Source organism: Rattus rattus, chromosome 3, assembly GCF_011064425.1.
Source record: "Rattus rattus isolate New Zealand chromosome 3, Rrattus_CSIRO_v1, whole genome shotgun sequence".
Taxonomy (NCBI): Eukaryota; Metazoa; Chordata; class Mammalia; order Rodentia; family Muridae; genus Rattus; species Rattus rattus.
Window position 1 is genome coordinate 27068503 of NC_046156.1, and position 13213 is coordinate 27081715.

Consider the following 13213-nt stretch of genomic DNA (forward strand, 5'->3'; position numbering starts at 1 on the left):
CTTCAGCCTCTCCAGAGCTGAGAGAAACAATCAAAAAAAAAAAAAAAAAAAAAAAAAAGGTTTGTGCACGTGAGTGCAGTGCCAAAAGAGGCCACTAGAGGGTGCCACATCTGAGGGAGCTGCACTGAAGGCAGCTGTGAACTGCTCAATGTGGGTGCCAAGACCTGATTTCTGATCCTTTGTAATAGCAGTATATACTCTAAAGCACTGAGCCATCTTTTCTAGCTCCAAATGAGGGAATTTCCAAGATGTTTACATTTATTTACATTTATTTGTTTTGTGCACATGCGCCCATTTGTGTGTGTGTGTGTGTGTGTCTTTGGGCGTGTGTGTGTGTGTGTGTGTGTGTGCCCTAAGTGTATATATGCATCACACATATGTAATGCCTGAAGAGGCCAAAAGAGGGTACCAGATCTCCTAGAACTAAAGTTACAAGCAGCTGGGAGCTAAGTGCTAAAAACTATGTGCTAAAAACCAAGCCTGAGCTCTCATCAAAACAAAAAAGGGTTCTGATTTTCAAATGGTTTAAGACAGAAGGGAAAAAAGTCAAAGGTTGAATTTATTTTAGTGGCCAGAAAAGTTTAAATAACAAAAATCACAATGAGTAAGAATCTCGAAGGAGAGGAAAGGCAATAGAAAAAGTTCTCTCTAATAACAGAAATGTAATCAGTGTTTAGGCTTCTTGATCATGATATTGATGAATGTGCTTTAATATAACTATTACAGAAAACCATTTTCAATGTGAAGACATTCCCACTTTATCACGGTAACTGAAAACACGGCTATGAGATGATGTTCACCACTGTTCACACTTGGGTTTCACCTTTCTGTGATGAGAGAAGTTACTCAAAGATATTCTACTCCAATTTAGATTCTCTAGGAATCAATTTCTTCATTCAGATGCATTATCCCATATGCATAAGAAAAAAGAACTTCACCCATAAGTTTTGTGTTTCAAAAACTTCGCCAATAAGTTTCTTTACAATTTATTAAAGGGAACATTGCGTGTAGGAAGGAATCTACAGGGTTACGCAATATTCACATAAGCTAGGCACGGTTCTACAAAGCCAATTCCAGTACTGGAGAGCCATAAGCAGAAAGATAGTGAGTTCCAGGCCAAACTGGTTATGCAGCAAGATTGCCTCGAAAAATAAAATAAAGCAATAGGAAAACAAGTGCACACATGTAGATTTCTGAAGGATAAATGTGCTTCTGTGTATGTTCGTCCAAATCATCACTGATGGATGTTGGAGCTTTTTGTATGAAGAATCACAAAGACATTACACACAGGAATATTTATATCATCAGGAAGGAAGCAATGACATTTTAATTATACATTCCTCTGAAAGAGTGACTCAAGAGTCGAAATGTCGGGTGAGAAGGCTGAGGTGTTCCCTAGGCCATTCCCCGAGCTTCCATGAACATCAAGTCAGCTGTGCCTGCCTGCAAGAACCACAGCCTTTAGACCATTGCCATTCCCTCACTGAAGGACGAAAGGTGTCTCAGAGAACTGCTACACCAGTGCCTCTCAACCTTCCTAAAGCTGCCATCCCTTAATACAACTCCTCATGGGGTGACACACCCCAACCATAAAATTAATTTGTTGCTCCTTTATACTATAATTTTACTACCGTTATGAATAGCGATGTAAGTATCTGATATGCGGGGTAGCGGATATTCGACCCACAAGGGGTCGTGACCCACAGGTTGAGAACCACTGTGCAAGCGTCTATACGCTGGAGAAGGTTAGTGGAAGAAGGGATCGACCTGTATGCCATGGAGAACACATCGCTTATGCAGTTGGGGGGTTTCCAGTGAGGCTGCTCTCGGGTGTCCCATGTCCTGTAGGTAGCCTCTCATCCATCATCTGCAAGTAAACCCAGTAAATGCCTAATTTCCCCAGGTTTAACTTTGGGCGAATTGTCCTTTGGGGTGGGGGACCACCTAAGGAAGAGGAAGACATTGTTTACATCTCTGCAAAGACGACATAATCACAATAGAAGGAAGTGACAGAATCTGAGGGAAGCCGCGTCTACACTAGCAATTTTCAAAGGGCAGCATTTTTAGCTGTTGGGCAGCCGTGGGTTGTAATTCTGAGCAAATCCGTTTGCTCAGAACGTTCTCCTAATTTTAATCTTATCTGAAGCTGCACTAAAGGTCTAGAGAAGGGCGAAATGAGCACCTCCTTGTGGGAAACGGACACGGCCTCATGCTACTTTAGAAGAACCATCCTCCAGGGGATTCATTTTAAGGCACCATATCTAGTTTCAGATGTTCTGGATCAGTACCCATGGGATATTAAGGGGAACTAAGCCCTTCTAATCCCAGAGTGATGACAGCAAAAAGCAATGTGCCAAAAATTACTTTTTTTTTTTTTGGTCTCTTCTTGTGTTTTAGCCAATATGAACACGTTCGTAGAGGCTAATCATCATCAGGTTAAATTCGAAAAATATCAAACATTCCCCTCTCTTACACCCTGTATTGCCTCACTTCTAAGCTTTGAAGTAACTTCCCTGAGCTGTATGGTATTTCTGGACTCAGGTTAATTATTGCCGCAAGTAAGCTGGAGAGACTAGTTTGTTCTTTTGTGCTGCAATTAGACTGCAGTGCCAATTATTCTATGTCCATGCAATTTTCCACATAAAATGGTGCTGACAGCAATTGATACAGCCCCGAAAGTTGAAAACATGGTCAGACTCCTAGTTGGAAGTTTAGCCATTTCATTCTTTCACTTAAGTGAAACAGCATCTGTCCCTCCCTCCAGTTGTCTAACGGCCACCTCTTGTTTAGAATCAGTAGAACTGAACGGTCACCCCAATCTCTAGGAATGGAAAGGGGGGAAGAGGCAGTGGTGGGTTTTAGCGTCGCTGTGACCAAGTCTGAAAGAACTGCTTTAAGGGATTGAGGGTTTGTTTTTGTCTCACAACTGAAGAGATTTAACTCCTGCTCTTGGCTCTATGGTATATTGAGTTGTGCCAATGGGAGCAAGTGAGGAGAAGGCTGTTTACTTCATTGTCAACAGGAAATGGAAAGAAAGGAGCCAACTAGGACCAGACATCACTTTCAAAAGCAGAACTCCAGTGGCCCACATCCCACAACAGGACCCCACTTCCAAAAGTTGCCACAACCACCCAAATATTACCACAAGCATTCAACCCATGAGCCTATGAGAGACATTTTATACTCAAACATATCACAGGGCATTCAAATGAAATGATGATTTATCAAGAGGATGTGAAATGAATCCATGTTTATCTCTCTTTTCCCACTTCTCAGAACTTACATAAGCGTTTCTAGACTCGACTTCTCATTTCATTTGATTCTTTGGGATTAAAATATACTGACTCCTGTTCACAAAGAGGAAGCAAAATACATAGACAATGCTGATAGGCTGTAGACATAAGGAACTGAATATACTCAGACTTTATGGAGATCAGTTTATTTTGAAGGAATTTGCAGAAATGATTTGCAGCCATTCGATTAAGAATTTCTGATCATTTTCAGTTTTAAGATGTGATAGCTTCTGGGTTAGGGATGGGGTCTTGTGTCTAATTTGCCTCTCAGTGCTGGGCCCCCATCTGGCTTAGCCCTGTGCGGGCCCTATGCATTCCGCCACAGTCTCTGAGTTTGTAGCTCTGTCAGTCCTCCAGTGTCTGAAAGGCACTGTTTTGTTGGTGTCTTCCACCACTATTGGCTCTTAAAATTTTTCACTTCCTCCTCCACAGGGTTTCCTGAGCCCTGCAGGGAGAGAATTGGTGGAGATGGCCCCTTTAAAATTGAGTGTTCCAAAGGTCTCTCTCTCTCTCTCTCTCTCTCTCTCTCTCTCTCTCTCTGTGTGTGTGTGTGTGTGTGTGTGTGTCTGTCTCTCTCTGTCTGTCTCTCTCTCTCTCCTCTGCATATTGCCTGTCTGTGCCTATCTGTATTTGTTTTCTACTGCTGCAGGGGGATGCTTCTTTGAAAGATGACTGAGCAAGGCTGTGATCTATGCACACAGCAGAATGTCATTAGAAGTCATTTTATTGCTGTTTTCCTTTAGCAGAATGGTAGTATTTGGTTGTCCCTTAGGTCCCTGGCCTCTATAGTCTTAGATTTCTTGACCATCCAAGTGGGTTCAGGGACTGGTTTGATCTCACGGAGAGGGCCCCAAGTTCAATCAGATACTGGTTCTTCGTGTGAGTAACACTGGCCCGTGTTGCAGGCATCATCACTTCTGATTGAAGATGATGTAGCCTGGGCATTGTTTCCCTTTCTCCTTTGGTAGCCTGCAGAATACCATCCAGTACCTTAAACACCTGATCCATGGAGGTGAGGGCTTTAGGTAGGTAGACACCAGCTCAATTTCTCCAATGTTTGATGAACCCATGTAACTGAACACAACATGTAGGTGTTGTCTTCAGTTAATAGGGCCTTACTGTCAGTTAGTGGAGAGAGACCAACAGCCTTGGAATAGCCTGGGTTGTTAAGGGATTCCCATGGGACCCATTTAGCCAACAATTCATTTGGCCATAGTCCATTCCCCACACTAAAAGTCTCATTTGGTGATATGTCCAGTGGGGTTCCATCTCCCTTGGTAATTTTATTTTGCTAGCCACTCACAAATGGAAAATTAGTTCTATCCAATTAAGTCCCCCTGGAGATACAAACCACTAAGGGTAGGCCCCATGCCCTGCTGTAGATGGCGGACACAAAACGAACTCAATGCCATCTCTGGTGGGTCTTTGTCTCAAAATATTTTTTCAGGGCATTCCTGTTTGGGTTTTTTGTTTGTTTTGTTTTGGTTTGGTTTGGTTTCTTTTTTTCATCACCTTTCAGGTCCATTGAATATATATTATGTCCTCTAGTATTTTTTGTTTTTTATGTGATTTCTTTGTATATCTTTGAGTCTGTATGTGCTTCTCATGGTTTTACTTTGGCTCTTTTTCTTTTGTTTGTTTTGTCCTATTCATTTTGGTTTTTTGTTTTATTTTAACTTTTATCATTTTTAGTAGTAGTAGTAGTAGTAGTAGTAGTAGTAGTAGTAGTAGTAGTAGTAGTATTGAGTCACCTGTTTGTTTTCTAAGCAGAGAAAGAGTACAGATTAGAACGGGAGGGGAGGTGGGAGGATCTCAGAGAAGTTGGGGGAGGAGAATCTCCAAATATATTGTTGTTTTTAAGAGTCCATTTTCACTAAGAGAAAGTATTTCAGTAAGAAGGTAGAAGGCCATTCTAATTTGGAGGATGCCCTGGAATGGTTGGAAACAGGACATCTGTGTACAGAGAGAAGTGGGCACAAGCAGACTGGCCCATCCAAATCATTGCAGGGTTTGGGGGAGAGGGGCTAGGCTGATGCTTAAAGTGCAGATGGCGTCATAACTGGACACAAAACATCTTAGCTTCCTGTGAAAGCTTTTGAGCATGGAAATGGTATAATAAAATGTTTTAGCATTTTGATTGGATGAAAGCTATAGAACTAGCAGGAAGAAACTTAGTGGCAAGAGGCAGCAATCCTGAACTTCCCGCTTGGCTCCTTGGAAATAAATATTCAGCCATAGCGTCCAGAAGCTCCAGTTTCTGCATATTAATTATATTCTCTAAGAATTAATGTTAAAAGCCCATAATGAAGATCACCGTTCTTAAGCTCAGAGCAGAGTATGTATGGAGTGAAATTTCACCAACACGACTTTTCCTCTGTGAGAGAATAAATATCACTTCAATTTATGCCATGTTCTTGTCCAAAAAGACAGATAAATTCAGCCCCAAACATCCATTCAGGCAAATACCTCCAGTAAGAGCTGTGAAGTTCTTGTCCACAATTTTTCAACAAGACTGGGGTTGAGTAATTTATATTTGAAAGCAACCGATCTCAGTGAACACTGTACATGCGTTGGACTTTCAATTAATTTGGAGAAGATGGATTGGTCTGCTGAATTGCAAACAGTCATTGCTGATATATATATATATATATATATATATATATATATATATATATATCCACCAATTTGTTCTATCAGTCTTAAAATGATGTCTAACTAATGCATGCTTTCTTCTGTTCAACTACCCAAGGTCGGGTCAGTGTCCACACATTTCTGAAGTCACCTCTAAGCCTCAAAGTTTTCCCAGTAAGCAACAACACTGTTAGAGACTAAGTGAGACAAGAACTTGGCATGTTGTGACTGCAAAGCAAGAAGCCAACATCTGTGGAGAAATCAGCAGTAAAAGAAAGTGCTACAGTTAAATGATTTCCAACTGCATACGCAAGTGTGGTATCACGGGTACTTCATGTGAAAAGACTGTTATAAACAGAAAGGTACACTAGAGAGAATCCCCACGAAACAAAGCTGTACTCTGATATTTAAAATCCTGTATGTTTATCCGTCGAGAACAGAAGCTACTCTGAAATTTATGTGCGAGGTCTTTTGAAATTAAACTAAATGCCTACATCTCCTTTTTATTAATATTGGATGAGTCATTAGGATCAATATCCAGATGGCTCTCATTTAGTAAAAGGCTGCCTTATGCCAGTGATTTGGTTTACTGTAAAAAATCAAGGAGGAGATGTTTGTATCCATTCTCAGCCACAGAAATGAGTAAATTAGGGTAAGTTAAGGTCAGAGGGAAGAAATATAAGCTTTCCTTTCACGTCTTCCCTACAGACACCCTAATAAATGTTTTGACTTGTTTACTTGATTTCACAGTCTGTTTGGAAGAAGTTGGTTCCGACCTCACAAACATCGTGACAATTGCCATCAGACTCACAGTTAAGAGCTGCCATTTTCAACATTACACAGGGATGCTTACCCCAGCCAGCCATGACCTGCAAATCCACAAGCCTAGTTCCAGACCTGTTACCTCCCTTGCCTGGCCTAACTCTAGACCCCTGATTTTGGAGCCACCCCTCCCTGGTTCAACTGAGCAGCTCCTCTCCTACCTATCTTTGACCTAACCCAGGCTATGCATTTCTACTGGCCCAGACTAAGGCAGGCCAGATTAGAACATCAGGCACACAACCAAAGAAAGAAGTCCAAATCAAACCTACGAGTCAGGTAGAAGTGTTCTCTAGTCCTACTTATATAAACCCCAAGAAACAGAATTTACAAGAACAATCATCAACTTTATCAAAGAATTCAAGGAATTTAGAGAAGACACAAACAAATACACATCACTGAGCTATAAAAGAATAACATAGCAATTCCAATAGAAAAGAACGTTGAAGGAATTATTATTCCATGCTTCAAGATAATTTATCAAGTCACAGTAATAAAATAATTAAAACTATTTTTCTAGCACAAAAATAGACATACAAATCAGTGGAAAAATAGAAGACCCAAACATTTATAACTATTTATAACTTTAAGCATCTGATATTAAACAAAGAGCCAAGAAACGTACATCGGAGGGAAAGATGGTAGTGTCAACACGGTGCTGAGAAAAGTCGATGTCCACATACAGAAGGATGAAGTTAGACCCATATCAAGCACCCTGTAAAGAAATTGGATCCAAATGGAATCAAAGATCTCAATTTGAGTCCCCAAACCACTAAAATTGTGGTGTCCTACAAGATACAGGAGTAGGAAAAAGACTTTGTAAACAAGTTTCCATTTGCCAAGGAATTATTGCTAACATTTCATAAATGGGACCTCATAAAAAAATCAAAGCTGTGTACAGCTAAGGAAGCAACAGAGGGAAGGAGAGACCCACAGAGTGGGAGCCTTTGCCAGCTATAACCTGAGAGAGAATTAATATTCCGAACATACAAAGAATTCAAATAAAAGAAAGAAAGAAAAAAACAATGACTCAAGGGGAAAAAAATGGCTCAGTGGGGGGGAAAAGTACTAAGAATTTAAATGGAGAGTTCTTGGTAGAAAAAATTAAAAGGTGTCGAAGAAAAAACTCAAAAATTATCATCATCTCAAGTAATTAGGAGGCTAATTAAGACATGCTAATTAAAACAACTCTAAGATATCATCTCCCCCCTGTCAAAATGGCTAAGAGTGACAGGATGATTAGCAACCAAGGCCGGTGAGTTCCCCCAGTGTTGGTAGGAATGCGCCCTGGAAATCGTTATGGAGAATCTTCATGAAGCTAAAGATCAACCTGCCATGTGACCCAACTGTCATTCCTACTCCCTGAATACTTGCTTGGCGATGTTTTTAGTTCCACTTTGCACAACAGCTAGGGAACCGAAGCAACCTAAAAGTCCTTTGACGGATGAATGGAGAATGAAAATGTGGTACATATATACAAAGGAAGGGCAATCAGCTCTAAAGAAAGGGTAAAATCATGAAAAATTCAGGTAAATGGATGGACCTAGAAAAGATTGTACTGAGTGAAGTAACCCAGACCCATAAAGACAAATGTCATTGTTTTCATTCATCTGTGGTTCCTAGCTGCAAATCCTTACATCTGAGTATATAATATGGAGTAACCACTGAAACCAGGAAAGAACAAATAGACGGAGGGGAGGTTCTCAGTCGGGGAATGGCAGGATACAGGTGATAAAAAAGCAGGAAACAAAATAGCTGGGAGATGTTTCCAACTGGAGACAGGGGAGAGGTCAGAGAGAAGTAGAAGGGGGATGGGGAACAAAACACTAAGGATGCTTGGTAGAACCATAAAGCCTCAAGGAACCATATTATTTCATATTTACCTAAATTATACCAAAGTGTGCGTGCGTGCGTGCGTGTGCATGTGCATGTGCCTGAGTCTGTGCGTGAGAGTGTGCATCTGATCTGACCTGAAAGCCTCTTTCTTGTGGTCCAGTTTTCATAGTTCCAGAAAAGTCTATGTAAGCTTCTAAAGGAGGAAAACAATTAAACAGCCCTAGACAGCTACAATACTTGTGCAGCTTGGGTAATACCAGCATAGCAAGAGCTGTATACAGGTGTAAGACGTGGTACTCATGTGTTGGTGTCAACCAGTAGCTCTCTAATTGGACTTAAGGCCCACTGAACAGAAGGGAAATCATACCCAGTACTGGAAACCTAGCCAGCGTCCTGGGGCCATCAAGATCATGGCCACCACTTTGACAGGCCAGCATAATTCCTTCCTACCTTTTAAATCTTATCCTTAAACCCACAGGTAAGTGTAGCTACCACCCCTCCTCAGAGAAGCCTCTCTTCACAACAAATGGAGACCGTCACAGAAACCACAAGTGGATACAATGCAGAGATGAACAGATCATGAGGAGCTCCGCCCCAATGGAGGCATCTATGTCACATCCTCCGCGTCACAGCCATAGGCTCAGGGATCATTACAGAAGAGCAGGCAGGAATATATTAAGAGTCAGAATACCAAGAAGTCTGATGGACACAGTCTCTTCTAGAAATATTTCCATAAAAGAGACTGGAGGAAAAATAAAAGTTCTTCTGAGACAAGGACAAGTAGCCTCTCCCAGTGATGAGTGTCCTGATTGGCTGCCCAATGCAGGGTAATCCTGAAGCCATATACACAAAAACAACAACAGACTCAGCAGGTTGTATGCATGTGTGTATGTGTATGTGCATGTTATGCATGTATCATACACATGCATGCATTTTTGTGTATGTATGTGTATATGCATGTGTTTGAGAATATATAAAATCAAAGAGAAAGAGTCTCTCAGTTTGACAATGAGAGAGGACAAGGCAGGAGAGTTCATTCAAGGGAGGGTAGCTAGCTGAGAGGAGCTGGAGTGAGAAAAGGGAAAAGGGAAAGTGGTTAGTTAATTCTATTTCAATTAAAAACTTGACACAGAAATAAAATATGGACTTATTCTGAACCACAGCAACCAATGTTGCAGCAGCAAATAAAATTTTTCAATGTAAGTGACTTCGAACGACAGCTTAAGCTAGTTTGGAAGGTGTCTGTGGATGCAGGGTATGTAGGAAGTAGAAAATAGCTTGGCTTCAGGAAGCTCGAGAATTAGTTATGAAAGATTTAGTGAGTGAAAAGCATTCTGGAGTCCAGTCCTCTCAAATATTCGTCTTTATTTCTACTTATTAAGAAGCCATGACCACGAGGGAGAGATATAGAGAACAGGAAGTGAGGTCATCCTGCTCCTTTTCGTTGATGTGGTTCTACTGCATACTCCCCTCTGAAGGTTGGGAAGTCTGAAGGAACTTGGTAGGAAAATCCTATACAACTGAGTGTGCACATTTAATCTACATGGAGAACCACTTTGAAAGGAAATTTTTACTTGACTGTTTACAAATTATTGAGTAGGTCCTTTAATATCTTCTTCTTACGTAGTACGGGACCTACCTTAGTCCATGATATCGTGCTGCCCCACACCCTTAGACTGAGTCTTCCCACTTTAACTGAAACAATTCAACCTTTCACAGCCATGTCTGGAGACTTGTTTCTATGGTAATTCTATATCCGGCCACCATGCTACACCTCTAACCACTGAGCTATATGGAGTTTCAAAGCAGTGGTTCTTACCTGGAGACACTTGGGGCAGTACCTGGAGACATTTTAAGCTTGAGCTGTCCTTTGTGACACCCCAGGAAAGTCTCCACCAACCTCCGCATGTCCTATATCCATCTGTAAGCCCTTCCACAGATTGACCATTTTCCTAACGATATCCTTGCCCCAGACCTGAGCCTGAACCAAATGTTCCCATAACTCCTTCCGCTATTAACCTACTAAAACTACTTAGCCTGTTTGAGGCCATGGTGTGACTCTGAATCTGGCCAAGCCTGCAATTATTACTTACTGTAAATCCTCCCTGCTCATTCAAAACTAAAACGGAGAGAGGAAGCTACAGCGCAGCCAGGGAGAAACCGAGGGCCTCTCCACCTCCACTCCGCCATTATTTGCAGCTACCTACATTATTTATACGCTGCCTACAACCCAAGAAAGTAGTCACAGGCATGAATACCTTCATTAATTAGCATCTCTGATAAAGCTGCGGAAAACGAACAGGCAGTGAGCGACACAGTTAAGGAAGAGTGCTAATGAGTCATTTGGAGTGAGGGGCTCTGTGCGTGCTGTCGTCTATGCAAATCGAGGTTAGTAGGCGTTATTTGTCAAGTCATCTCTGCTGGCTTTAGAGTTAAACAGCATTAAAATAAACTCTGTAAAGATGGTAGGCCAAGTGTTTTAGATCACGAGGCAACTCCAGCATCTAGGGTCAATGCCGGGGACATTTGCACCACTTCTCTGCCCTGTTTTCTAAGGTTTTTGCCTTCTAACAAATTGGTAGAGGCACCTGGTACAGTGACAGCATGGCGGCAAGAGTTGAACAGTTAGAATGATATGGGGGGGGTGTTAATAAATGGAAATGTTTCCCTTTTAAAAGAGATAGTAAGCCCCTTCTAAGAAAATCAGAATACAACAGCCCCAAGTGCAACCTTGCCCTCGCCAAGCCCACTTTCCAGGTGTTTTTCCTTCTCCTACAGAGACAAGATTGTCAGGGCGTCAAGTACCTGACTGAACTCTGCACACTGCACTGTGAATTCCAGGTCTGGGTGCGTTGCTCTAGCCATCTGTTTCCAATTTAACATGTTCTTTCTCTCCAGATAGCTTTACAAATAGCTGAGCGCACTTTATGTGGTGACCCAACCAGGAAGGATGTGTCAGACTGCTTAGCGGCCGTACTCCTTGCAAACACCGTCTGCATGGGCAAATCACGGCCAGCGGGCCCATCCTGACCAGGCATTCCCACGCAGTGAGCACACACTGAATGGGCTGCGTCACTCTAATCATTTAAAAGATCTACAGGTAAAAAATCTAGGCAACCTCATGAATATGGAATTTTTATGGAAATGAATATTAAATTTGGAATGTTCAAGAATGAAGAAGCAACAGATGTAAACGAACGAGAAGGGGAAAAAGAGAAGCCAGATGGTTGACGCCCTTGTGAGAAACAGAGATTGCAGCACAACGGCCCTCTTGGTAGAAAGAGAAATATTGTGGTCAGAGGGAGAATCGGTACCCAGCTTTGCCTTTTCCTAGCCCCATTTATTCCAGTTCCTTGCTACCTCACTGTCGTGCTGAATCAGAGCCATTACAGCCCCAAAGGGTCTTACTTGTCATGGAACAAACTGTGAACTGCACCACAGAAAATAGACCCGACCATGAAATCACACGGGATCTGAACGGTTTGTGCTAAGAAAGAATGGAGAGAGGGAGGAAGGAAAGGAGGAGGAGAGAGAGAGATAGGAGGAGGAAAGAAACTTAAAAAGCTCTCAAGTTGTTCACAGGAAAAGGCAACAGTAAGAAAAGCTGGTGCATAGAGTACTGGTCAGCTATCGAAACTTTAAGAACAGCGCAGAAAGTTCCATTGTATGAGTAAGTCACCATTGAACCATCCAACTAGAATTAAACTTGTATTAGATTTCATAAATGTTTAAAGATCCAGGTTGAGTAAGGTGTGCGAACACATCTGTGTTACTGTTGTAAAATCAGCGTGCACAAACTCTACAGGTTCTCTGTGTAATTGAAGATAAAGATTCTTCCCTACTACAAAACCATCCAATGTCATTTAGACCAAAACACACCGTAATTTGTAGCTACAGAATATCTCATCTATGCAAAAGTTCCTTGGAGACCAAAGTTCAAAAAAAAAAAAAAAGATTGAAAGAATTAAGAGAAAAAAACACAAAAGGAAATTAACTTCAAGACTTACTCATGGTTTGTCCTCCAAACAACGTCCATTGATGTGAGAAGGAATTAATAAACCATTTGTAAACGTGAAGAAAGGAATGGGAAAGGGAAGAATGAATTTTGTCATCGTTCCAATTGCTCTAAGACCAAAGGACGTGCTGAGTTATTAGTTTCTGTGGCAGCTCAAGTGAAGGGATTATTTACATAATTGGTATTTCCAGGTCATCCAATAAGGTCTATGTAAACATCGATTTGATTGAAATCAATGTATTCATAAAATGAGCCTAAATAATCTCTTATGCCCTAACTACCTCCGATCGAAAATGCCTAATACTCTTGATAGATGATGGAAGTAATTATGTGTACTTTGTCATAATGCTACACTTGTACACAGTTGGCCAGCTCTCTCGGATATTAAGGCACTGAGTCACCTCCAAACCCCAAAGCTTAAGCAGATCCGTAAGACACATGAGCCTGGCGATGTGTTAACTTTGCACATGTGAATAATTAGAGTGTAATTTAATGCAGTATTCCCTGAGCAAATCTTTGTTTTCTACTTCCTACAAATGAAAGGAAGACACATTTGGTTTGGAAAACTTTTGTTTTATTTACACTCATACTTTGTAGTAAACTGTGATCAACCAAAAAT